The 24,241-nt window shown below is 41.1% G+C and overlaps 1 pseudogene; it reads left to right on the plus strand.

Moving 5' to 3' along the window:
• Window positions 1-24,241, plus strand: part of LOC117500119 — a 104,731-nt pseudogene that overhangs the window by 19,858 nt on the left and 60,632 nt on the right.

Consider the following 24,241-nt stretch of genomic DNA (forward strand, 5'->3'; position numbering starts at 1 on the left):
ACTGACTAGCGCTAACATGTTTCCGGTTAATAGCATGTTAGCGGTTAGCTCACCAGCTGCAGCAGATCATCAACAAGCCTTAGTAATAGTCACTAAGCTTCTATTTGTCACTATTTCCCACTAGTTATAGACCAAACAATCAATCTAATAATAATTATACACACATTAGTAATTCGCCAAGTTGTTGTTTACTAAAAAGACGTTTTCCCAGTTGTCCTTTTGTATCCGACAGGTCAAATGAAATTGATCAAACAGACATAACGTTTTAATTGGTGATCTTTATTACGGTGGTGGATGTTTTTAGTCTCTGCACAGACTTATGTATTATTAACACAAGTTACACAAACGCAGACCACTATATTTATATTCCTTCAATACTTCCTAGCCTTATCTCTTCGGGTCAAACTGGAGGTAGACATTTTGTGGATTACTAAGAAGGAACGTTTTCTACTGGAGGATGATTGTCAGTGCTGTGGAGCAAAAACAACCACCGGAAAGCCTCATTATCCTGCTTACTGCTGCATGCTCTGAATGGCTGAAGGACAGGGCTCACACTGAGCAGCACTGAACTCTGGGTGTTTGGGGCTTACAGAGCTCTGAAGAGCAGGACCTTCTGTTCACTGTGTGCTGAGTGATGGATGGAGCTCATCGCTATTCAGGGTCTCTGTCCCGGACTCTGTGGGCACTTTGTTATTCAGTAAAACAGTACAAAAGTGGACAATGCAGGTGAAAGAGCTATGGCCTCCTCTCTGTCACTCCTGTGCCAAGTAGAAGTCCGCCCATCTTGTCAGTGGTGAGTAATTGGGCTTGACACTGCCAAGGCCTCGGCCCTTCAACGATTTGGAAAAACAAATATCTTTTGAGACTTTTAACTGCCATCAGATTCCCAGTTTATACGCCGCGAATGATAAAAGTGACACTGTGGACGGATAGATGGGCTCCAGGAGAGAGGTTAGACTACGCTCTGCCTCTAAATCCATCTCAGGTACCAGAAACGATTAAACATTCATTTGATGGGAGGATATTTTATTGAGATGAAAAGCCATATTCCATCACTCAAATGCCAATATAATGTTCTCCGGCTCTTATCGGAGAAATTCTGCATTACACTTTTTTGTATTTGTTCACCAGAGGAAGAAGGGAGATTCAGTTAATGCTGTCATTTTCTTCCATATGATATCAGCTGAGAAGTCTTCAAGAAAAACAGTGGCCTCTGTGTCCCAAATGCCCTCTTCTCCTCCTGTTTGACCTCCTGTAATCGCATCTTAAGTGCTTTTATCCTGAAGAGAAACAGCTCTCAAGTTAAATGTTTTGTATTGTTTGCTGTAAGTGTACTTAGGCTCTGACATCTTCAAACATTTTAACTTTTTTTCTTGTAGTGCATGAAATGTAAATGCCAGGAGAGACTATTTTTTGTGAGTTTACCCTCCATTGGATGTCAAAGCTGACAGAAGTAGAAAGGAGGTGCGTTTGGTTTTGTGTAAAGGATGAAGGTGGAGTGATTTAGTATTCAGGAAACTCTCTGTCCGACGCAGGGTCAGTGTCGAGGTTCAGTGGCTGCAGAGTCCAGCAGGTATTCAACATTTAGCTCCATTTTCCTCTGAGCCCTCTGTGTTAGTGCTCCACCGGCCACAGTGTCAGGGACGTCGGCTCTTAAATGCCAAAGCGGAGGAAAACCTGCCCGATGTTTTCAAACTGCTCCGCTCCCTCTCTCTGTTGAGAGTTACCTCACCACACATTATCTCCTCAGGGATTAATGCACTCTGCCTTGGAGAGCCTTCCCTCTCATTTCCCCTCTTCAGACGACTGTAATTCCTCTGCTTTTCACGCTGAGCCCCCCCCCCCCCCCCCACAGTAACAAGTGTCTGTCAGGTCAACGGCTGCAGGGATAACGACTATCAGGAGGAGCTCCAGGGGAACAAAGAGCAGCAGGCCCTCTGATGAATGTGGAGCAGCTACAGCACATTTAAAAGAGTCACATTAAATATGTATGAGGCTCAAACTACTCTATTGCTAATGATATCAAATACCAACTAAAGAGCCACTGTGAAGCTCAGTCGGTGTAATGCGGCTGTACGTCAGGATTCTTAATGATATCTGCCGTAACAAAGTGTCCTAAATTGACTTCAGACTCGGTTACCAGATCATTTCACCATCAGAGAGAAACTGCTCAGAGCCGCTGAGGCCAAGCTGGAGGCTGGATTGAATATTCATCGACTTCAAAACTCTCCAAATGCATAAATGAAACTTTTAAAGGCTAATTGTAACATTTAACATCAATAAAGCATTACAACTACACTGGCACATTTGGACATCATGTAATTAATAGGGTTGCAAAAATGATCAATCACAATTAGTTATTTTTTCCAATTGTGCAGCCAATTTCTACACTAGATTCTGCACTTCCTGTCAGAAACATGCAGGTAGTTTGGGAGCAGAGGATTGTACAGTAGGTGGCATCGCTCCAGAACTACATACTGTACATTTGTTTCCCTGCCCGCCTTAAATGGGGCTTGTTTGCAAACTTGGTCTTTTTCCCCCATGATAAATCCAATGAAATTGAATTGAGAAGTGTTTCGTCACAAATATCATATTATTGTCCTACCAAAATACAGTACAACATAGTCGTTGCCATTTAAAACTGGAAAATATGTCATTTCATCTGACAAATACTAGAGGGAACTGGTTTGCATTCGTAGCAATGTTGACACAAAGAAGGAGGAAGTCAGATGACGTTTTTATTGAAGTTATAATTTGTTGTGCTACAAGTTGTTAACTCCCCTCAAGTAGCCCCAAAAAAGGGTGAATTCAGGATTAATCATCATTAAAACATATGTTTATCCTTTTCAGGATCTGTGAAAGGTCAACAAATCTGTGACCTGTGAGATATTTTGGGCAGTATAGTCTTACTTTTTCAGAATGCCACTGATGTGATAAAGGCAGTTATAAAAGCGCCTTTTGTCACAATACAAACTCAAGACATAATCATAATAAGTGTCTTTTTAAATTGAGCATCATTCCTTTTTTAAAGGGGCCCTATTATGCTTTTGGGGGGTTTTCCCTTTCCTGTTTTGTGTTCTATGGGTTTGTGTGCATGTAAATGGTTTGCAAAGGCTAAAATCCTTGTGTTCCCTCCAGAGGGAGTCTCTCCCACACACTCATTAGGCGCGTTCACACCGCAGTACTTTTCCCACAAAGGTTCATGAGAACTTAGTTCATGAGAACTCTTTAGTTTTCATGAACTAAGTACAGATCGCGTTCACACCGGAATAAGTCCCTGGGGGAGGATTAGTCAAATGAAGCCGCTGACGTCACTTCTTCTTCTTCTGCTTTGGGTTTACTGGCAGGCCGCAAACAACTTCACAGCGTATACTGCCACCTGAAGCCCCCGGCCGGAAGTCCCCGGTGTTGGGGACTGGCTTCAGTAGAAGCTGCTGGGACTCCCAGCAGCTTCTACTGAAGCCTTCCGAGTAAATCGCCAGAACGCCGACACCTCCTCATCTCCACCGCTCCCATGTTTTCTTTTGTGTTGCCATAAGTTAGTCTCTCTGCGTTTCTGCGCTGGGCTAATGCTAATGCTAACAATGCTAATGCGAGGATAATAAAATGGCGGCTTCACAAAACTTTTTTGGAGTTTTACGGGGCGTGGTTTGCAATCCGCCCAGCCAATCAGACATAGGAACCTTTTTCTCCCACGAAAGTACCTGCTCTCTAGCAGGGACGGGAAAGGGGGTAAAAAGGTTCTCATGAACTCATTTTAGTTCCGGCTCTTTTTGGTGTGAACGCGACATATCGGAACTAAAGTGGGAAAAGTACTGCGGTGTGAACGCGCCTCATGAAACACCTCTATTGGAGTTTGTTTACTTTTGTAATAGTGACATCACCTTGTAACTAGAGATGTCCCGATCCGATCACGTGATCGGGGATCGGAGCCGATCACGTGATTTTCAAAAGATCGGAATCGGGAGAAAAGAATCGGGGATCGGGAATTTTTTTTTTTTTTTTTATAAAATATTTTTATTATTTTATTTAATGTTACAAAACAAAAATGACCATGTTCACGTCTTAAAGTCATCCTGAGGCCTTAGTTTTGGTTTAAAATTACACAACATCATGTATGTGTTGCTTCTTTTGGGCTTGTTTTCATAGACCTGGTTGCTTATTTCTCTCAAATCTGGCAACAGAGTGGGCAGGGTGCAGTGTCTAATAGTAGCAGTAAGCTAACGAGAGGCTACGTTCAGCTGGTGCCTCGGGAGTCGGGACAGAGAAAATGTCAGGAGTTTGGAAGTATTATAAAATTGAAAGCGAAGGCAGTGTAACAGCCAGATGCAATGTTTGCAAGGCGGAGGTTCCGCGTGGTGGAAAGAACAGAGCTACGTTCAACACGACCAATCTAATACGCCACCTGAGAAACAAACACCAACAACACGACGAGTACACAGCGGCCACTCAGGTAACGGCACTGAAACAACCGACACTTTCAGAGACTTTTAAAAGGAAAGAGAAACTGCCCCAGAACAGTGAAAAGGCCAAAAAAATAACAGCCAAGATAGCTGAATTAATCGCGTTGGATGACCAGCCGTTATCTGTGGTGGAGAACGTGGGGTTTAAGGGACAACTTGAATGCTTTTTTCCCTTTTTTTCTCTTAATGCATTGCATAAAGATCGGATCGGGAAAAATCGGTATCGGCAGATTGTCAAAATCAAATGATCGGAATCGGATCGGGAGCAAAAAAAGGTGATCGGGACATCCCTACTTGTAACACCTGAGCTTTTATTGGCTAACGCTCCAACACATTGTACGTGATAGGCTAAGGGGCTTTTGAAACCATTGAAACATGTCACAGTAGAGGCACAACATACCAAAATGGAGCATAATATGTCCTCTTTAAACAGTGAAATCATGGGTCCGTGGTGGATACTGAGAGGCAGATGAAGGCCTTGTGCTGTTGAGATGAAGCACACTAATGTTGACGGAGTAATGGAAGCTAAAGCGTTGTTGTCAGAGTTGTGTGCAGGGATCGGACCGAGCGTGAGTCATAGTAATTGGCTCTTATCTCAGCGGTGGAGAACAACATCCATTAACAGCTTTAGATGGAGGCAGAGCTAGATTACAGAGGGGGAAGCTGTGAATACTTATTTGAGCTGATTTGAGTTCATGAATCTGTTTGTTTATATGTGTGTGGGGTTCAATTACACTACGGGCTGCAATTCTCCAGTGTGTTTCATTACCGTTAAGTATACAGTTTATCCAAATGATGAATGATAAAGATGTGTACAGCCGCAGGGCCCCACAAACAATTAAATACTTGCCTAAATCATTTTGATTTAACTGTGTTTTTAGTTAAAGAGAATTAGGAGAGTGTTTGAACATTAGTGGGATGGAGACGGGGACTAGCTTAACATTATTAACTCATTCTCCTTTATTACGTTTAAATTGCAACCCCCTTCCTACAATATCTCAAAGCAAGACAACGCAATTGAATTTGTACAACTTCACAATTGCATATTGTTCTATATATAATACAGTATGTTAAATGGGGTTTGATTGCAAAGAGAAGCCAATTAAAATGATAATAATATCATTAGGTATAAAATATGACGTTTGTATTGCCTTCAGTCATCTATAAAGCATTAAAGAATGACACATGAAGGTTTCTTCTGACATCGCTGATCAGTCTCCATCAGGATCAGCCTGTAATGAGCCATTCATCTTAACAACACCACATGATTACAGCATCCATTCATCCACATTATTACACTGTTCATTCATCTCCTATGGTGCCATTACAGCTGAAAGACCTGTTTCCACCTGGGGACATAAAGCATGCCTCTCTGTGATTAGTGCCACTCGTGATCATACCCACAGACCAAAAGGAATGATGATGAAGCTGTGACAAACGTTTGATTTAAAGGCATCTGTTTCTTTGTGTATTAACTTATTCAACGACATCATGTATTTCTTTATTGCTGATTATTTCCCCCTCTCAGCCTCTGTGAGCTCTCGTCCTTCTGTTTTTAACAACTCAACACTTTTTCTCCCAGACGAACAGATGGAAAATGATAATCTATCTCCAGCTGCGTGTGATATTGTGATATCCTCAGCGTGGTTTTGACTGTCGACCCCTCAGCTGTGTTTTCCACTCTGAAGAAGAGTTTGGACACATCTCCTTTTATGATTTTGACCCTTAATAATGTTTACACTCATGCTGAGAGAGGAGACGTTCCTGTGTTAAACTACTGACAGACTGCAGTGTAATGTCAAAGGCCTGCTTTCACTTCGCTGACATTTAACCTGCAGTTACGATTTGTGCTATTTTAAACCTTTGAACGGATGGATTTCTTATTTTCTGAATATTTATTACAACGCAAAATATCTGTTTGTTTGTTTTAATGCTGTCGATTGCTTTGGACAAGAAAAAGATTACTGAGCAGTTTAAAAATCATCTTATGGAAAATGTGCAAAATTAAGAGCCACAGTTTTGTTAAAGTGCTTTGAGATACCCTCAACCGTGTAAATGAGCAGATATGAAAGAATATGTATTGATTATCATGCACACCTTATAAAAACGTGTTTACTTAAAAGATTACAGTTTCCCTGTCAGTTCACTTGTACTTGTTGAGCCAAAGAGTTTTGAAAAGTTTAAATCTCAAATAATTTTCAAAAAAGAATGCGAAAGCCCTAACTTTAATGCTTTTTTCTGCTCTGTGATTGGTTGACAGAAGTGTGTGACAGCTCATTGGTTTCCAATCTGCCTCCATCGTCCTTCAGAAGCTCCTCCCAGCTGTCCAGCAGCCACGCGCCGGGCTTCGCCAAACTCAACAGGAGAGACGGTAAGAAAGATTTTTCTGCTGCTGAGAGTGACTGAGTGAATTATTATGAATGACTGGATGATGTTTACTAAGTGGGAACTAATCACTGCAATTTACAGCATGATTTGGCAGAATGAGACTACAAGTGAGACTTTAAAATAGCCCAAATACTAGTGATGGCGAGATGAAGCCTTATGAAGCTTTGAAGCTTTCCAGCCAATTGGTTCGCAAAAGGGTTCATCTCATGAGGCTTCATCATGGGCTTCATCTGAACACAAACCCCCTGTTGGTCAAAGTGTGTAAAACGGGCAGATTGGACATCTCAACAGTGTGCTGTATCTCATACAGAGTTCCCAATGAGTAAAGCCTTAGAATAACTCTAAACAACGAACATAAAATCATATTTTCATGTTAACAATATTGTATTTATTCCAGTTGAATGATTGTGATTGAAAAGCCTAAGGAGGCTGGTAAACATTGCAAAGAGGGATTTGTATTCCTTAATAATATTCATAAACGTAACCATGTTGTAGCCTGAGAAAGGCTAAACCATATCAAAGAATACATTTATTAACTACATTATCTCATTTAGCTGTAGCTTTTATAAACAACAAAAAATATGTATTGTTCAGTCGTTGAACCAGGGACCCTGCGGTCATGACTCAACTGCTTTCCAGCTGAGCCACAGCACACACTGAAACTCCCTGAAAACACTGCAGCATATTTATTCATTTATTTATTCATGTTTTTATTCCTACATTTATTTATGCTTGTATTTATTTATACTTATGACATGTTCCGACCTCTATATAAGTGAGGGTCTGAGCTCTTTTAATTCCATCGTGTCACCGGGCCCGGGTACAGGAAGGGTAATATGGTTCTTATTATACATCCATGGGTATTATGAGCGTTGTGGTTCAACCGATCTGAATCGCTTCCTGAAGCAGTCACGTGGTATCGACAGGCAGCGAGGCTTCGTTTGTCATCGATGACGTCACTGGCCCAAAACGATACAAGCCTCGATACATGCTTCACAAAAAGCTTCGGGGATTACTCGACACACGCTCCGAAGCCTCGGCGCAATACGTAACATCACTACCAAATACGTTTATTTATTTTTACTGAACATATTCCTGTTGAGTTTTATTGTATTATAATTTGTGTGTTATTTCAAAAGTCTTGCTTTCCCCACACAGTAGCTCCCCGCAGCCTTTTCCCCCAAGTTTTAGCATCAAATGTCTTTGTTTTACGACATGTACATTCACTATTTTGATTCACTCTCGGACACATTGCCATCTGTGTCAGCTGTTTTCACTGTGACAAATGTAAAATTAAATCACTCTATATGATACTTGCCCATTTCTAAACATCAGACCAACAAAGGTAGCAGTTAGCCGGTGAACACAGTGGGGCATTTAACAGATCATATGTCAGGGTTTGGTAGGAAGGCAGGACCCAAACCCAGTACAAAACAAGAAGTCAAGTAGTTTGAACAAGAACCAAGCTTTAATCCACAAAAAAGCCGATAACCAAGAAAACGAGGAAAAACGGATTATGCACAAACAGGAACACGAGGTATAGGAGCCCAGGGAAAACCAACAGGCACATGGGAAGACAAAACTCTATAGACACAAGACTCATCACAAGACAAGACACAGCTGGGGGGGGGCAACAGGTGAACACAATCAGACAATCACTGGGAAACGAAAGACAGGAAGAAAAACTAGACAAGACACAAAGAGGTGATACATTTAAAAATAAAACTGAAGAATAAACAGACTGTCTCATAATAAGCCAGTAAGAAAGTCATCAAAAGGAAACCCATGCATCAATTATAAATGTAGCTTCTTATCCACTATGCTGTGCAATTAAAACCAACTTTTTGTTCATTGTATCAACTTCATATTATAATAATGACTGAGTTATCTGCCGCCAAAAGGCCAAATAATTCATGTAATGCTGCCTCAATAAAATGGCTGAGGATATTTCTACACATAGTAGTTGGTGTATTAATTGCCCAAAACTTTCTTGAATGTGAGAAAATGCAGGGATTAGGAGTGGGGCTGTAATGAATGAGTTAAATAGCTGTTAGGAGATAAGGAGGGCTGTTTGTGTCACATTTCCTCCCCAGCTGTATTAACGGTGCAGAGCTCACACAGTTCCAGCTGTTTGCTGAGGAAATCGATGAATAAATGAACGTCTGGTTTCTATTTCCTGCTGCTCACTCTCTGCCTCCGCTCTCAGAGGAGCAGCTCTGCTTCCAGTTCATTTACTCACTAAATGAACAGATTATCAGAGCCCTGCAACACCGCCTAAAGGATTAATACCAAGCGGCAAACTCTGGGGAAGAGCCGGGACGCCAATACGGAAGTGCCACAAACTGCAGTTCATATATTGGCCGATAGGCGATGACTGCAGAAAGGAGCAATTTCCATAGACCCCCATGTTAAAATGCCCATTTTCACAGCAGAAAAAAAACGTTTCTAGCCCTGGCTGCAATACATTTTATTATGAATATAGTTAGATTCCACCTTCATGATTATGGATCTGTGAGTGAATTGTTTTCTAACATGACCCTTTTATTTATATTAGGTCTTAAAGTTTTTGCATAAATTAGGGCGTGGTCACATTGAGTGACAGCTCTGTCAAGTGACTGCTGCTGTTAGCTTCTTGTCTCTCTGCTAGCTGCTCCGTCCGTGAAGCTACAGCGACTCTGCCTGCTCAGTTCATTCAGGGAACACAACTTGACCCCGGCCGTGTTTGTTTGTTCTTCATGCTTATATATGGGACTATTGTGACTCGCTCTGCGGTTAAAACAGACGGTGCATGAATGCCGTTTTGCGGTAAGTGAAATTCGAGTACTTTATTTATGTGTTTATGATTTTAATCAGCTACGTAATGAATGTTAAGGCTTGGGTTAGCGTGTAAGCGAGTGGTAGCTACATCGGTGCTAACGATGCTAATCGTATCCTCCAAGTTAACTTAAAACCATAGACCGTATATATAAAGGTTAAAACGAAATAGACAAGTGTTAAGCGTTAAGTGAGATAGTACTGTAGAACAAAAGGCTTCTGTTTGAGGTTGATAAAATAAGGTCATCATTGTAACTTAGAGAGATATTTTATTATGTAGGTAGGAACTGTATGCATCGCTAAGGTTAATTTAAATTGGCTATGCTCAAGTATGTAGACAAGCTAACGTCGAAGTAGTGTATGTGAAATCAACCTCACAATAAGATGTGTGTATATTACAATTATTAATGTCATATTTCAAGATAATTACTTAGATATTACAATATGGTTGGTTGAGCTGGAGTTCATTATTGAGTTTACACGTTAACGTCACAGTCATCTGAAGAACGAACCCAAACGTTGTTGTTTTTATTAATTGCATTACCAAATTGGTATCAAATAAACAGTAACACAACAGCATTGGTAACGCAACTTCCAAAGTTACAGTAAAATAAAAAGGACCCTGACTCGGACAATACACAATCCAACATGTTCAACAGAAGAGAATAAGTTATATTGTTTGTACACATGGTTCTTTACATATATATCTGTTTGTTTAAAGTTTCCAGGTGATGCAGACAGGCTGGACCAGAGAGTGAGAGACAGAACTGGACTCCTCACAGCAGTGAACTTCAGCACAGGTACAAATACTCTTTTTTCATACTGTACAAAGAATCAAGAAAGATATTGGTTTAAATAAATGAAGTATTGACTTTAATATACTGATATACATTCCATTAAACAATACTAAATACTAGATCACCTACACATCAGTGAAGTTGAGGGTTTTTTCCATGCAAAGGGTTACATTTAGATGTTAACAAGCAATATGACTGTCAGCTTTCTAATTTAAGGTATTGAAGGCAAAGATATTAGTGACAACTGCTATTTATCTCTCAATATTGTCTGTAAAAACGTGGTAAAAGTTATGATTTCAGTGAGAGAACAGAGCAAGCTTCTACAGTTGCACTAAGTTTTGATAACAGTTAAATATTATTTTGATAATAAAATATATTTCAATGTTGATGAATGTCATACTGTTCATTCATAATCTGATTGTCTTTGTAGCTCACTGTTGAAATAAAATAAAACATTACAATTACAAAATAATTATATCTACAGCCCCTAAACACAAGCACACCTCTTTCATAAATAACACACTTGTTCTGCAATAATATGTTTTATGTTTCCTGTAATTTTTGTTAGGAAAGGACATGCCTGAAAGACACGACTCAGCATCTCCTCTTTCTCTGAGGGTCAAGAAGAACATCCAAGAGGAAAATTAAAAGCTGATGTTATGAGATGTTAAGACCAGTACAGGACATTCACTAAGAAACTACTTTTATTGTGAAGTCAGCTGATCGAATGCACCTATTTCCACATCTACACTCCATCAGCTGATTAATTCTATTTGCCTCACTTTATGAGCTTCACAACACCTGTACCTTGTACCGCAGAGTTTGCAACGTCACAAATAAATGGGGCCAATCTTCAGTCAGATGTGAATGTGTAATCTAACATTTTCAGTAAGAATAATGGACAAAAGGAGTGCAAATACAAATTCAATTTATTGAAATCTGAACCAAAAGTTAATCAAACATGTTTTAAATAAAAAAGCACATATGGACAGAAGGTGTAAACCTATTAAATGTATAAGTAAACACATTTAGTCAAATAAAGTGACAGACTAGGCCTGTGCAGTTGGTATCAGCTATGCCCAGCATGGGCTCCTCCATCAGGCCTGGTCCTCCTCGCTGAGGAAAGACTCTCAGTCCTCTCCAAACCAACAGACTGGACGTCCATCACACGGAGGTTGCATTTAGCACATTGCATACAAACGTTAAGGGATTTTAAGATTCTGAAGTATTATGCTAAAAACTCAATAACTTAGATTATTATTTATAGTTTTGCTGAATAGTTTCATGTCCGCTTACCTTAGAAACGTAAAATGTGACGGCAGTCTGCAGATGGGGAAGCATGTTAGCTTAGCTTCTTAGCTTGAGCTAGCTCTGTTACTTCCCAGCTGGAGGCAGAAGGTCCCGCCTCGGCTCCGCCTCTTTGCCCTTATTTGGAGCAGGCTGGTGCAGGCGGGAGTTAGACTCAGACGTCACTGTCGAGCCGTTAGTGGCCGACTCCGCCTACTAAGGGCTTCTCGGCAACTCTGCAGAATCCTATGGGTGACGTCACGGACCCTACGTCCATTTATATATACATATATACCTCTGAGTCCCCACGAGTCTGCAGGAAGTTTCACTGATCCGCGTCCCCTCCCCTGAGCCAAACGATAACTTCTGGCAGGCAGCTATCTTGTATACTTGCTAAAGGGTAGGCAGATGGACTGGGGTACGTTGTAATGTGATTTTACATGTTATAAAGAGAGTAGCGAGTGACGCAATTTATAGTTTTAATTTGTACGTCACACCAAGTGTGGGACTCAAGGACTCGGGTTAATGGAGAGGGGAGACTCGTCACGACCAGCTCATTTCTAGGATCCGGGTTAATGATCCGGATGAATCAGGACTCGCCCATCTCTAGCAGGCGGGAGTGGAACTCTGACGCCACTGTCGAGCCGTTAGTGGCCGACTCCGCCTACTAAGGGCTTCTCTGCAACTCTGCAGAATCCTATGGGTGACGTCACGGACCCTACGTCCATTTATATATACAGTCTATGATTAATACGCATGTTTTTCACATGGGCTCTATCATTAAAGAGGTTTTTTTAAATAACAATGCGCTGTAATTAAAAACATTGACTTCACTGTAGAGGTTTGTGCACATCCAGGGAATAGGTCTCTTGGTAACTGATTTTGTTGTTTACAATTTCACCTCAGAAGTGTTATAAAACGAGTCTGATCGTGAGCATAATAGTGTCGTTTGAGGTTGATTAGATTTGTAGTTGTATGCATTATCTGCAGCATCACAGTGTATTTCACAGGTGTGATATAAATCATCAGGATGGTGCTGTTAGAGATAACAGATAAAAGGCTCCGATTAAAACAAATCATTTCAACGACTAAAGTATAAGCAGATATGTTTCACGGCGTTGTCTATTACTTAACCTTTTCCCCATAAATGAGAGTGTGTGTTTCCGTCACCTGGCTCCAGTCTTGTGTAATTGCAGGCAGTAGACACAGTCTTATTTGCTACCCTCAGTATATTGTGTTAAACAGATCATAAGTATGCCGAACAAACAAAGCTTCAGCTGAGAAGTGCACACATTCCCACTTTGAGATAATCTTTCTGCCACATTGTTCACACACGGCTCAGCAGTGATGGATGTGTTTGTGTCTGCCATAAAGCACGCGTAAAACCTCACACATTGTCCCTTTTATACACAGCATTTTCTTTCAAAAGATGGCATACTCAATATTTTTACATCTGGGCCAGGAATAGTCTGAAACGCTCCAGCAGGAAGCTGATGAATGGCAGAGATAAATGTCTCTTTCACCAGGACCCTGCAGGATGAAGCACTATTTTACGCTCTGTTTGGCTCCTCAGCAGGGACGTGCACAGAAATGTTGGGGGGCGGGTGCTCAAGTGAGAAAAAGGGCACTTCCCATAATAATTTATAAAAAAATGTTTTAAAACAAAAAGTAAAAAATAGTTGCACATCTCTGACTTACTGACCAATTTATTTTAATACCTGCACGCAATTGTTTAATACTCAACAGAATTCTACAAAAATAATCAGTTACACAGAGACAATGGTCTTCTTTAGTATTCACTAAGCACAAGAGCAGACAACAAACTAGTACAATTAATAGTTATTAAATGAGCAGCAAACAATCAAATTTATGAAGTTACTGTTTAAGGACATTACAGGCAAAAAGATCATCATATCTGAATTCATCTATAGATTTAAAGCTAATCTGCATTTAAACATAACATTTCCGGGGAAAATACTCACTTGACGTAAGTAACTATCTGGGGAAGCTGTGAGGTGCTATGTTTTTTATCCTTTTCACCTGCAATGCCTTGGTAACTGCATGCAAATGTGCGCATTTTAATTAGGCCTAGTTAACGCCTCATTTGTATATCAATGTGGCGATTGTGAGGACGTTATTAGATACACATTGTACTGTATTCACCTGTAGTGTCTCCCTTTAAGTACAGTAGGCCTACATTAGCCTGTATGCCCATGATAAATTGCCTTAGCTAAACCTTGAGCTAACTTATCCATTAGCTGTACCCTCCCTTAACTATACTGTAAACTCGAGGCACTGGCAGTTTAGTCATTTGTTCATCTCCACTCACCTTCAAACAAGCCAAGAAAAGCCGGCATAACATGGGACTTTAAGGTGGGAGGTGCTGCTACCTGTCTGTCTGAAGTGACTGATATTTTTATTTTGTATTCAATCAATATATTTTTGGAAAGGGAAACAGCGCAAACAGCAGTAGATATATATTCATTTATTGGAGAAAAGAAAATGGGAAAAAAGCACCCCATAAAAAGGGCACTTTCTCTGGAGGAAGAAAAAGGGCAGGGGCTCAAGCCCACTTTGATGTCTATGTGTGCACGTGCCTGCTCCTCAGTCTGTCTTATTCATCAATTTGATTTCCCATATTCAGTTTTTATCTTTCATTTCTCCACAAGAAATGCTTTTTTTCCTGGAACATGGTGACATCACTATGTAGCACTCAAACTTCTAGCGCTTTTACACATTGTGCGTGATACGCTAAGGGGCCAGGAGATCTCTAAGCGGTTGACCAATCACAACAGAGCCGGCCAGCTAACCAATCAGAGCAGACTGGGCTCTGGTTTCGGACAGAGGGTGAAAAGAGGTGCTGCAGCACAGTCTGAGAAAAATAAAGAGCTTTGTGAACATTTACACATGTAAACATATCCCAGTAGAGACATTACATACTGATATGAACCTGAGAATGAGCAGAATAGGGTCCCATTTAAGTTGAACCTGTTCTGGTTGTGTATGGATTGCACAGTATTGATTTACAGTACATGTGTTTGTGCATTGTAATTGTAAAGTTTTAATGATTACACTTGAAATTCGACTCGGGTTATGTGTTGTACTTTGCCTGCAGGAGACACTCAATGTTCCCCGGGCTCCTGCGTTATTAGGCTCTCTCTGTCCATCTGACATGTTATCAGGCTGCTGGAATTACCATCCCGGCTCTGTATTCTCATGCAAATTATGAGCTCTCTCTCCAGGCCTGTATATAAAACATTCTGCCTGCCATGTGTCCGTCTTCTTTTCCTTTCAGCTACCTGCCTTCCTGCTCTCTTTCCTACCTCACTGTGACGGCTCACCTCCTCCTTGCCTGTTCCATTCTGCTTGACTTTTCATTTTGCTGCATGTCTCTCTCTTTGTATGTCCTCTGTACCTGTCAGGTGGAATAGCGGTGCATTATTAATGATTCAAGAGTCCTTTCTTTACTTGTCCATCCATCTTTTCTTTATAGTGAAGCTAACGTCCAGAGCGGACTCTCGTCAAGCTCTGTTTCCCTTCAACAGTGAAGCCTTCTCCTCAGCTGTTACATACACTACCTGTACTGCTCTAATAACAACAGGGAGACAAATTGAGTTGGTTTCAGGTGTCAGAGCCCTTACATGTGAGGCGGATTACTGAAGGCTCAGGGAAGAAGGGAGCCGCAAACCCACCTCAAATATACTTATTAAGTATACTTATTAAGTATACTTAGCGCCGTGGATGTCTCTCACTGCTCTCCAACTTCGCCCTTTTTGTGCTTGTTCTATTTTAGTCCATTCATATAGTCAGGGTTGGGAGGGATACTTTAAAAAATGTATTTTGTTACAATTACTAGTTACCTGTAAACATTTGTATCAGTAACCTTATCAGAGTATCAAAATATACCTGGTTTAAGTACCAAGACTTAATGACGGAGTTAGGCACAGGGGTGGTTTACGTGGAAATGAGTGACAGGTGTGCAGGTGACTGGCAGATATAGGAAACTCTGAGGAAACCTAGTGATCATGTGGGAATGAAAACATCTAGAAGGATCAATAATGGATGCAGTAGCTGGACAGAGGAGAGGAGGATCCTGTGCATGAATATGGGAGAAATCAATCATGACAACAGCCATGAGTTATATGTGAAGGGTACAGTAATATGCAATGACACAAGCCTGATTACAATATGTTTATACCAGGCTCAGGTATCCAAATGGTCAAAGGGCTTCCTTTCATTTGTGCTATACTTAAAGTAGAAATATACAAAAATATAAAACGTTGAATAGGAACTGTTTGGACAAGTTATCATGCAAACAAAGTAATTCAACACAAAGGAGAAATACACTGCATTGCTCTTAAACTGTTGTACAGTCAAACAAGTTGGCTCTGTGCTGCAGCACCTCTTTTCACCCTCTGTCTGAAACCAGAGCCCAGTCTGCTCTGATTGGTCAACCGTTTAGCGATAACCCACCCCTTAGCCGTACAATCGCGTACAATGTGTTGAAGCACTAGCCAATTGAAGTGATTTTAGCCTTTGCAGATCATTTACATGCATCAGAACATTTATAACACACTACAGGAAAGAGATAACCACAAAAAGTATAATAAAGCTCCTTTTGTTCCCTGATGGGTAAAGCCATAACATCAGAGAGTTTGTAGTTCTTTTTGGCCTGCAGAGGAGTGACTGTCATTAACCATAACCACATTTCTAAGTGGCTGGTTAGAGTTGGTTCCTTGATGGACAATCAGGGCAGAAAGAAACTGTTTGATTTAAAGTGACAGCCTTGGCAGCCACTTCTGTTCCAGCTGTACCCATCAGGGTGGACCACACGGTAAGTCTTGGTAACGCCCTTCTGAGTCTTGGAGCTCTTTCCCTCCGACCTCTTTCTCTTTTCTTTTCCCTCTGTCAACTCTTCATGAGGAAAGGTCAGAGTGTCTGCTCTGTTCTGTTCTCCTGTCACTGGACACGTCTGCTAGTCAAGCGCTAATTAGCTTTGGCCTTTAGATCCACCAGCAATCAGACCGACACTGATTCCTTTTCACTGCTTAGCTTAGTTCAGAGACAAAGTAAGGGAATACGGACGCTATTTATTTTGCAACCCCACCGCCCGCAGTCATAGTGGTTAGAACTAGTATTCATTTAACACATAATTAAAGTTACATCCTTTCATCCTTTGCAATAACACAGTGCTGTAGGATGGTGGTTTGCTCCTCTTGAGGACATGAGGGAGGTGAAATACTTTAGTGATTAAGTAGGGTCAAATTGAGCGTCAGAGAAAACCGTGGTGAAAAGGAGGCTGAGTTTGAAGGTGAGCTCTCAAGCTTATATAATATGTCCTGTGGATACTCTGAGAAAATATGTATACTCCCTGATTGCTGAGCCCATATCACACTCGCCGTTTGGCAGACTGCTTGACCCCACAAATAAAACAAAAATATCTTACAGCCCACTTTTTGTGATGGATTTTTATGGCAGAGAGTCTTTGTAGTCTCACAGGCAACACATTTACTAACTTGAACAGCTCAGTACTGTCCCCTGGAGGTTTAGGATACATGATGTGTGTTAGCTTCCTGGTGCAGAAACAAAAAGCAGAAAGCATGCACACACACACACACACACACACACACACACACACACACACACACACACACACACACACACACACACACACACACACACACACACACACACACACACACACACACACACACACACACACTACGCTACACACCTATTGAAGAAACTGCACTTTTTTTAAACGACTCAGCGTTTCTCTCACCAAACCCTCTTATTCGACATATGAACCTAGAACACAACCCATCAATAAGCAGCAACAATGCTCTTTAATTGTGATATGTCATACGGGAAGGATGCAGACATGCAGGACTGTAGAAACAATCAATGCTTGGCAACGCAACCTTTTATTGATGATATTCTATATAGCTAAGGATCCAGACAGGCAAGCAAACTGTACAACTAATCAATACATCACGCCACAGCCTCTTAGCAATGCTATATTTGGAGAAAGGACGCTAATGGTCTAGCATTTGTGCAAAGAATCATTGACCAGCAACACAATCTCTTATTGATGATGTTATGGAAATTCAATACACAACGAATCTAGAGAGTAAACTTGATTGTCACGAATCTAATCCAGTAAAAAAGGTACAGTAATGTCGTGCAGGTTTTTAGCGTCAATAACTTGCTTAGAATTGCCTGATTTCTACATTTAATTTACAAAGACAAACGGATATATAAAAATTCAATACATGAACTGTGTTTGAAGTAAATATCAGGATGTTATTTTTCTAATTCAAAACACCTGCAGTATCTTGGAGTAAAACTAACCATCTGTTTCAGCACCGTAAGTGAAATACTCTATGCTCAATTATGGCACACAAATGGGTTTTATTCCACAACAAATGTGTGGTAAGGTAACACTTAAAGGGCAAGCAATTCATCCCTAATGCACATACAGTAAGGCAAGTTTATTTATATAGCGCCTTTCAACACAAGGCAATTCAAAGCAGTGGCAAAAAGAAAAGTCTTCAGCCTGGATTTAAAAGTAGTCAGAGTTGCAGCGGACCGGCAGGTTTCTGGGAGTTTGTTCCAGATGTTTGGAGCATGATAACTGAACTTCTTCATGTTTAGTTCTGACTCTGGGGACAGAAAGCTGACCAGAAGACCTGAGAGATCTGGATGGTTCATAATTTAGCAGGAGGTCAGAAATGTATTTTGGGCCTTAACCATTCAAAGCTTTATAGACCAGCAACAGTATTTTGAAATCAATTCTTTGACAGACAGGAAGCCAGTGTAAAGACTCCAGAACTGGACTGATGAGGAGAGAAATGTGATGTATCAACCTCTCCCCTTTAGGAGCTGGAGGGTGGTCTCCTCTCTCCTCAGACGGCTATCAGTGGCTGGAGGTCGACCTCGGAGAGCGGACCACGATCAGCGCCGTGGCAACGCAGGGACGCTACGGCAGCTCTGATTGGCTGACGTCGTACCTGCTGATGTTCAGCGACACGGAAAACAACTGGAAGCAGTACAGACAGGAGGACAGCATCGGGGTGAGTGCAAAGGGCACTGTTTCCTCAAGGAGACATTTTGCATGTATTTAACAATAGGGCACAGCATATAACAATGGTTCGTTTTCATTCAGAAGTGGAACAGTCTGTCTGACTGATTGTAGATGTTGTTGATTTGGTCATTTTCACTGACTGTTATTTGTGCTTCTATTAATACGCCACATAGTCAAATAGTCTATTTAATAATTGTGTTAATGGTGGTGTAGCAAATAGCAAACTACAAAAGAAAAATAAATATCAGATATAAATGTCTGTAGTGATGTGATAAAGTCGGAAGTCAAAGAGTTGATTTTTTACTAATTTTAACGGATCGTCAAGTTCAGCCAGTTTTTTCTACCATTTGAATGGTTAATCTTTTCCTCAAATCGACACAAAGAAGAAGATTGAACTTGATTTCTTTAGAGGAATTAGACAAAGTCTGGGGCCACCATGCCTTGCCCACCATTGAGGACCTTGTAGCCTCCTCAGGCTGGGTAGCAAAACATTTCATATCTTTTAAAACTAGAGATCTTAGTTGTTGGAACTGTGGAAAACTAAACTAAAAAGCGTTTTTTTAGGAGTTTTGCAATAATTAGCAACATAAAATGACTTTTTCATTCAATGGAGTCTGGTGGCTTTGAGGAGAGCATATTAAATGTGTGTTTTGTACACCAAATCATTCCAAATCCGTCTTTATTTGAATGAATACTTATACATCTTAAGAAGCAGAAAAGGGGGAAAACTTGTGTCAGCCCAGCCGCTGTTTGGAGCTGCTGATCAATACCTGTGTCTACTGCACAGATCCAACAGTTAATGGTGATTTGAAAACAATTAAAGACAAAAGACATATATTAGCAGGTGTCATTGGATTTATTTTTGTCAAGAGGAAAAGCGGCTTAAATGTGCATTTATTTCCAAAGTGTGAGACTTTGCCATCTTACTGTTAAACTCTTGTATGAGCACAAGCAGTACTGTAGGTTCAGTATCATAATAGATGGTTCTGAAAATCAACCACAGTCATTACAGCTCATTTCCCAGCACTACCACACTGTATTTACAGCGGTATGATGTTGAGCAGGGCTGGTCTGCGGGGATCAGTCCATCCTGAGGAGATAATCACAGTCATCAGAAGCCTTTGACTCTTCATTAATAATGGATGAGCAATGAAAGAGCTCTGCTGACAGTGCGTACCTGTTGCCAAAACACTTAAGCTGCTGTTGATGGACACGGAGCGGAGCGGAGAGGCACTTTCCTGGCTGAGACCACGCAGCCTGGAGCACAGCCACGTACTGAAACCAACGAGGGAAAACTGTCAGAACTGTGACACTTTTATGCACATGCTGCGGTGCTGTTATGCACATGTTTTTGAGTGGCAAGTGACATTAAAGAAGACATATGGGTGAATTGAAGTGGTGTCTTAGTAGTGTGCAGGGAAGATAACAGAAGCAAACAGGATGTTGTGCCAGATGCTTTTTATAGCATGTTGAGTGTTATTAAAAGGTATAAATAGGAAGAGTCACAGGAATAGTTTGACATATTGCTTAGTGCAACAGTTGCATCTGGTTTGTTTAATCTGTACTGTGATGGAAACTTCTGAAGCAATGGAGACTCAGAGAGACACGAGGAGAGCAGGAACTTTGATGGCAAACACTGATGGTTTATTTGGAGCTTCGGCCGGAGAATTCACAAGACGTACTGTGCCACGAGTTGACACAGAAGATGCCAAACCAATTCTGAAGATCTCTACCCCAGACCCATGTATGTAGCTGGTTCTGAGAGAAGAATCAACATTGTGCATAACAAGATAAAACCATAACACCTCTATGAGCTGACGCCAACAGGCTGGAACAGGGAGACAAAACTCTGAGAGCACAGCAGCCCAAGGTTGCAGGCCTGTGCTCAGCGAGGGCCGTACAAACTGATCAACTGGGTCAAAGTTATGGGCCCAGGGAAATATTTTCCCCAACATGTACAAAGTGTAGATGTCAACCTTTCAGTTTAATGTTTGTGCAAATTTGCCAAGTAATTTAGGTGAAATGTGTCCAATCAATTAATCTCCCACTTACATCCAGGCCAATTTCTTATAAATCACAGACGGATAAACAGTTTCTTGTGTGTGTTTCCAGTCTTTCCCAGGTAACAGTAATGCAGACAGTGTGGTTCAGTACAAACTGCAGCAGCCGGCCGTCGCTCGCTTCCTCCGCCTCCTCCCTCTGGACTGGAACCCCAGCGGGAGGATCGGACTCCGGCTGGAGACCTACGGGTGTCCTTACAGTAAGACTTATCTTCTTTATTGTTATTAAACCGCATGGACCCTCTGGAGACCTACGGGTGTCCTTACAGTGAGACTTATCTTCTTTATTGTTATTAAACCGCATGGACCCTCTGGAGACCTACGGGTGTCCTTACAGTGAGACTTGTCTTCTTTATTGTTATTAAACCGCATGGACCCTCTGGAGACCTACGGGTGTCCTTACAGTGAGACTTCTCTTCCTCTACCGTCCTGACTGGACTCTCCAGAGACCCAACGAAATATACCCAATGTTTTTAAAAGGGGATCAAGGGGAGTAAATCACTGAGGGTTTCATTCTTGTGAGATATACTTACCTTACATGTTTTCAGAAAGGCAGATTAGGAAGAGGGCTTTTACAAAGAGAGCAATCTGAAGTTTTCAGCACAGTTATTTAAAGGCTGGCTCACTTTAGGACAGTCTATATCATTAAGGCAGCGCATAATGCACACCTTACCTGTTCTGCAGCAGAAATGTTAATTTGTAAAATTACCAAAATACCGTATAATGTTGAAGCTAGGGTCTCTGGGAGATGTGTTATGTACAGTATGTGTGAGACTTTGACTTTTCCCCCTGCTTTAACACATAATGATCATCTACCTTATCATTTGAATACTTAATAATAGCTTATAGTGCCTTATTTTGTCTTATATTGGTATGTTTTTCAGCTTTCATGCAGCAAGAGATAATTAGGCTTCATGCCAACTATTGTCCCTATTTCATGTTTTAATTATTTCCTGTTTAAACATTGACAACCATCATGTTTCACACTTTTCTGCTGAAAACCTGAAACCATATGGTGTTAACAGCAGTTTCATGGATTCTGTTTGGATTATGATTTGCATTAAGAGTTCTGCATCAGCACAAAAGAACAAACTCACAATGTTCTGTGTTTTTACCCACGTTAACATATGTTAACTCATAATTCATGTTTCACAAAAGTTCCACATTACATCTGCTAATCCCATGGGAACATTTCTTAATTGCATCCATCCATCCATATCCAGCTTTCATTACTTTAGTCATAAAGAATAACATATGCTGTTATGCTGTTTAATTTGTTGACAGTCGATTGAAATTATCTTTATCTAAAGTGTTTTTCAAATTAAATGAACACAAATACATTAAACATTTACTGCAAAACACAATAAATCAAAGTCTGTTGCAACACAACACAATTGGCCTGGTATTAGGCGATTTCCTTTAAACATAATTGCTGTTGCAAATTAGTTACATAACCGTAATTTACGTAAAGGTCCTCCTCCTAATTTGCCTTTCTGAAAACATGTGAGGTAAGTATATCTCACACACATTAAACCCTTAGTGATTTACTCCTCTTCATCCCCCTCCAGAAACATTGAGACGATTTCGTTCGAGAAGGGTCTGTCTATTTTTCTGTTTTTTTTTAGCTTGGAGATTTTCTGCATCAATAAATAAAAATACTAACATCTTAAAAAATGATATCTTATAGCTACATGTGACCCATGTAGGCAAACAAATAGTTACAGTCTAATTTAGTTTTTAAAGAAAAGGTATATTACCCATTAATCCAGATGTGGTTTGGTTAAAGGACCCCAAGTTAGTATTGAATGCTTCCCTACTATATGACAGCACAATATGAAATACTGATATAACTCAAAGCCCTGACCCCCTCTGTCTCCCTTTCTGTCTTCCAGCCTCTGATGTGGTGAGTTTGGACGGCAGCAGCAGTCTGGTGTTCAGGTTGACCCCCGACCCGAGGCAGACGTCCAGAGAGGTCGTCTCTCTGAAGTTTAAAACCCTGAGGAATTCTGGGACGCTGCTGCATGCAGAGGGAGAGAGAGGGAGAGGACTCAGTCTGGAGTTAGAGAGAGGAAGGCTGCAGCTGCTGCTCAGACAAGGTACCTCACACAATATACTGATATCTACACAACTGAACAATACTGACATATATTATGTATGTAAGTAAGTAAGTAACATTTATTTATAAAGCGCTTTTCCCAGACATAGTCACAAAGTGCTTGACAAAGCATTAAAACATCATACGAATCATAAAATATTAAATGACCACACAAGCCACGTGTTAAGAAGTGCTAAAAACACAATACATTGTGAAAAACACAATACACAATAAAAACAGAATACAAACATAGAATACAATAGAATAAAAGCACACAAGTTACCCAAACGCCTGCCCTAACAGGAATGTCTTTAGATGACATTTCAAAGCGTCTACAGAGTCAGCGGACCGTGGGTGAGCGGGCAGAGCGTTCCATAGTTTAGGAGCCACGGCCTCAAACGCTAGATGTCTTGTACATTGGAGAATAACACAACAATCTCTATGAATACCAGGTTTATCTGCAGAAATATTGGGAGGTATACGGATATGGCAAACAAGAGAAGTGGTAGGCTTCAGAAGCTTGCAGTATATTGTTGACATTGTTGGTAAAAATTGAAACATAGCTGAAACAACTTGATCAGCACGAAGAGATTTAGTGTCTTGACATGTAATCTGTGGGCCTCTCTGTGGGCGTACTGGTGGAGAACTTCTCTATAAGGTGGAGGACAATATAAACCCCCCTGAGATAACTTCTGATTGGTTGTGGTTGGGTGATATGGACGACACGCACGCTGCCGCCTGATTGGTTTAAACCTCGGCTCTCGCTCCGCTGCTGCGTCTCTGTCTAGTTGCAGCCGTGATGGATGGTATCCGTTCACTGTAGCATGTGTTAGGGCCGGACTCTGTAGGACTTGATGCATGGCTTACAGACTGTATAGGGGTGTGTTGTGTGTGTGTGTGTGTGTGTGTGTGTGTGTGTGGTGTGTTGTGTGTGTGTGTGTGTGTGTGTGTGTGTGTGTGGGTGTGTGTGTGTGGTGTGTGTGGTGTGTGTGTGTTGTGTGTGTGTGTGTGTGTGTGTGTGTGTGTGTGTGGTGTGTGTGTGTGTGTGTGTGTGTGTTGTGTGTGTGTGTGTGTGGTGTGTGTGTGTGTGTGTGTGTGTGTGTGTGTGTGTGTGTGTGTGTGTGTGTGTGTGTGTGTGTGGGTTAAACTAGAGGCCGCCTGGCTGAATCATCACCATATGGCTCACCTCTCATCTGGCTGCTGAAATACTTTCTCCATCCATCCATTCACCCATCCCCTCCCCTCATTATCTC

The sequence above is a fragment of the Trematomus bernacchii genome, unplaced genomic scaffold (genome assembly GCF_902827165.1).
Source record: "Trematomus bernacchii unplaced genomic scaffold, fTreBer1.1, whole genome shotgun sequence".
NCBI classification, from domain to species: domain Eukaryota; kingdom Metazoa; phylum Chordata; class Actinopteri; order Perciformes; family Nototheniidae; genus Trematomus; species Trematomus bernacchii.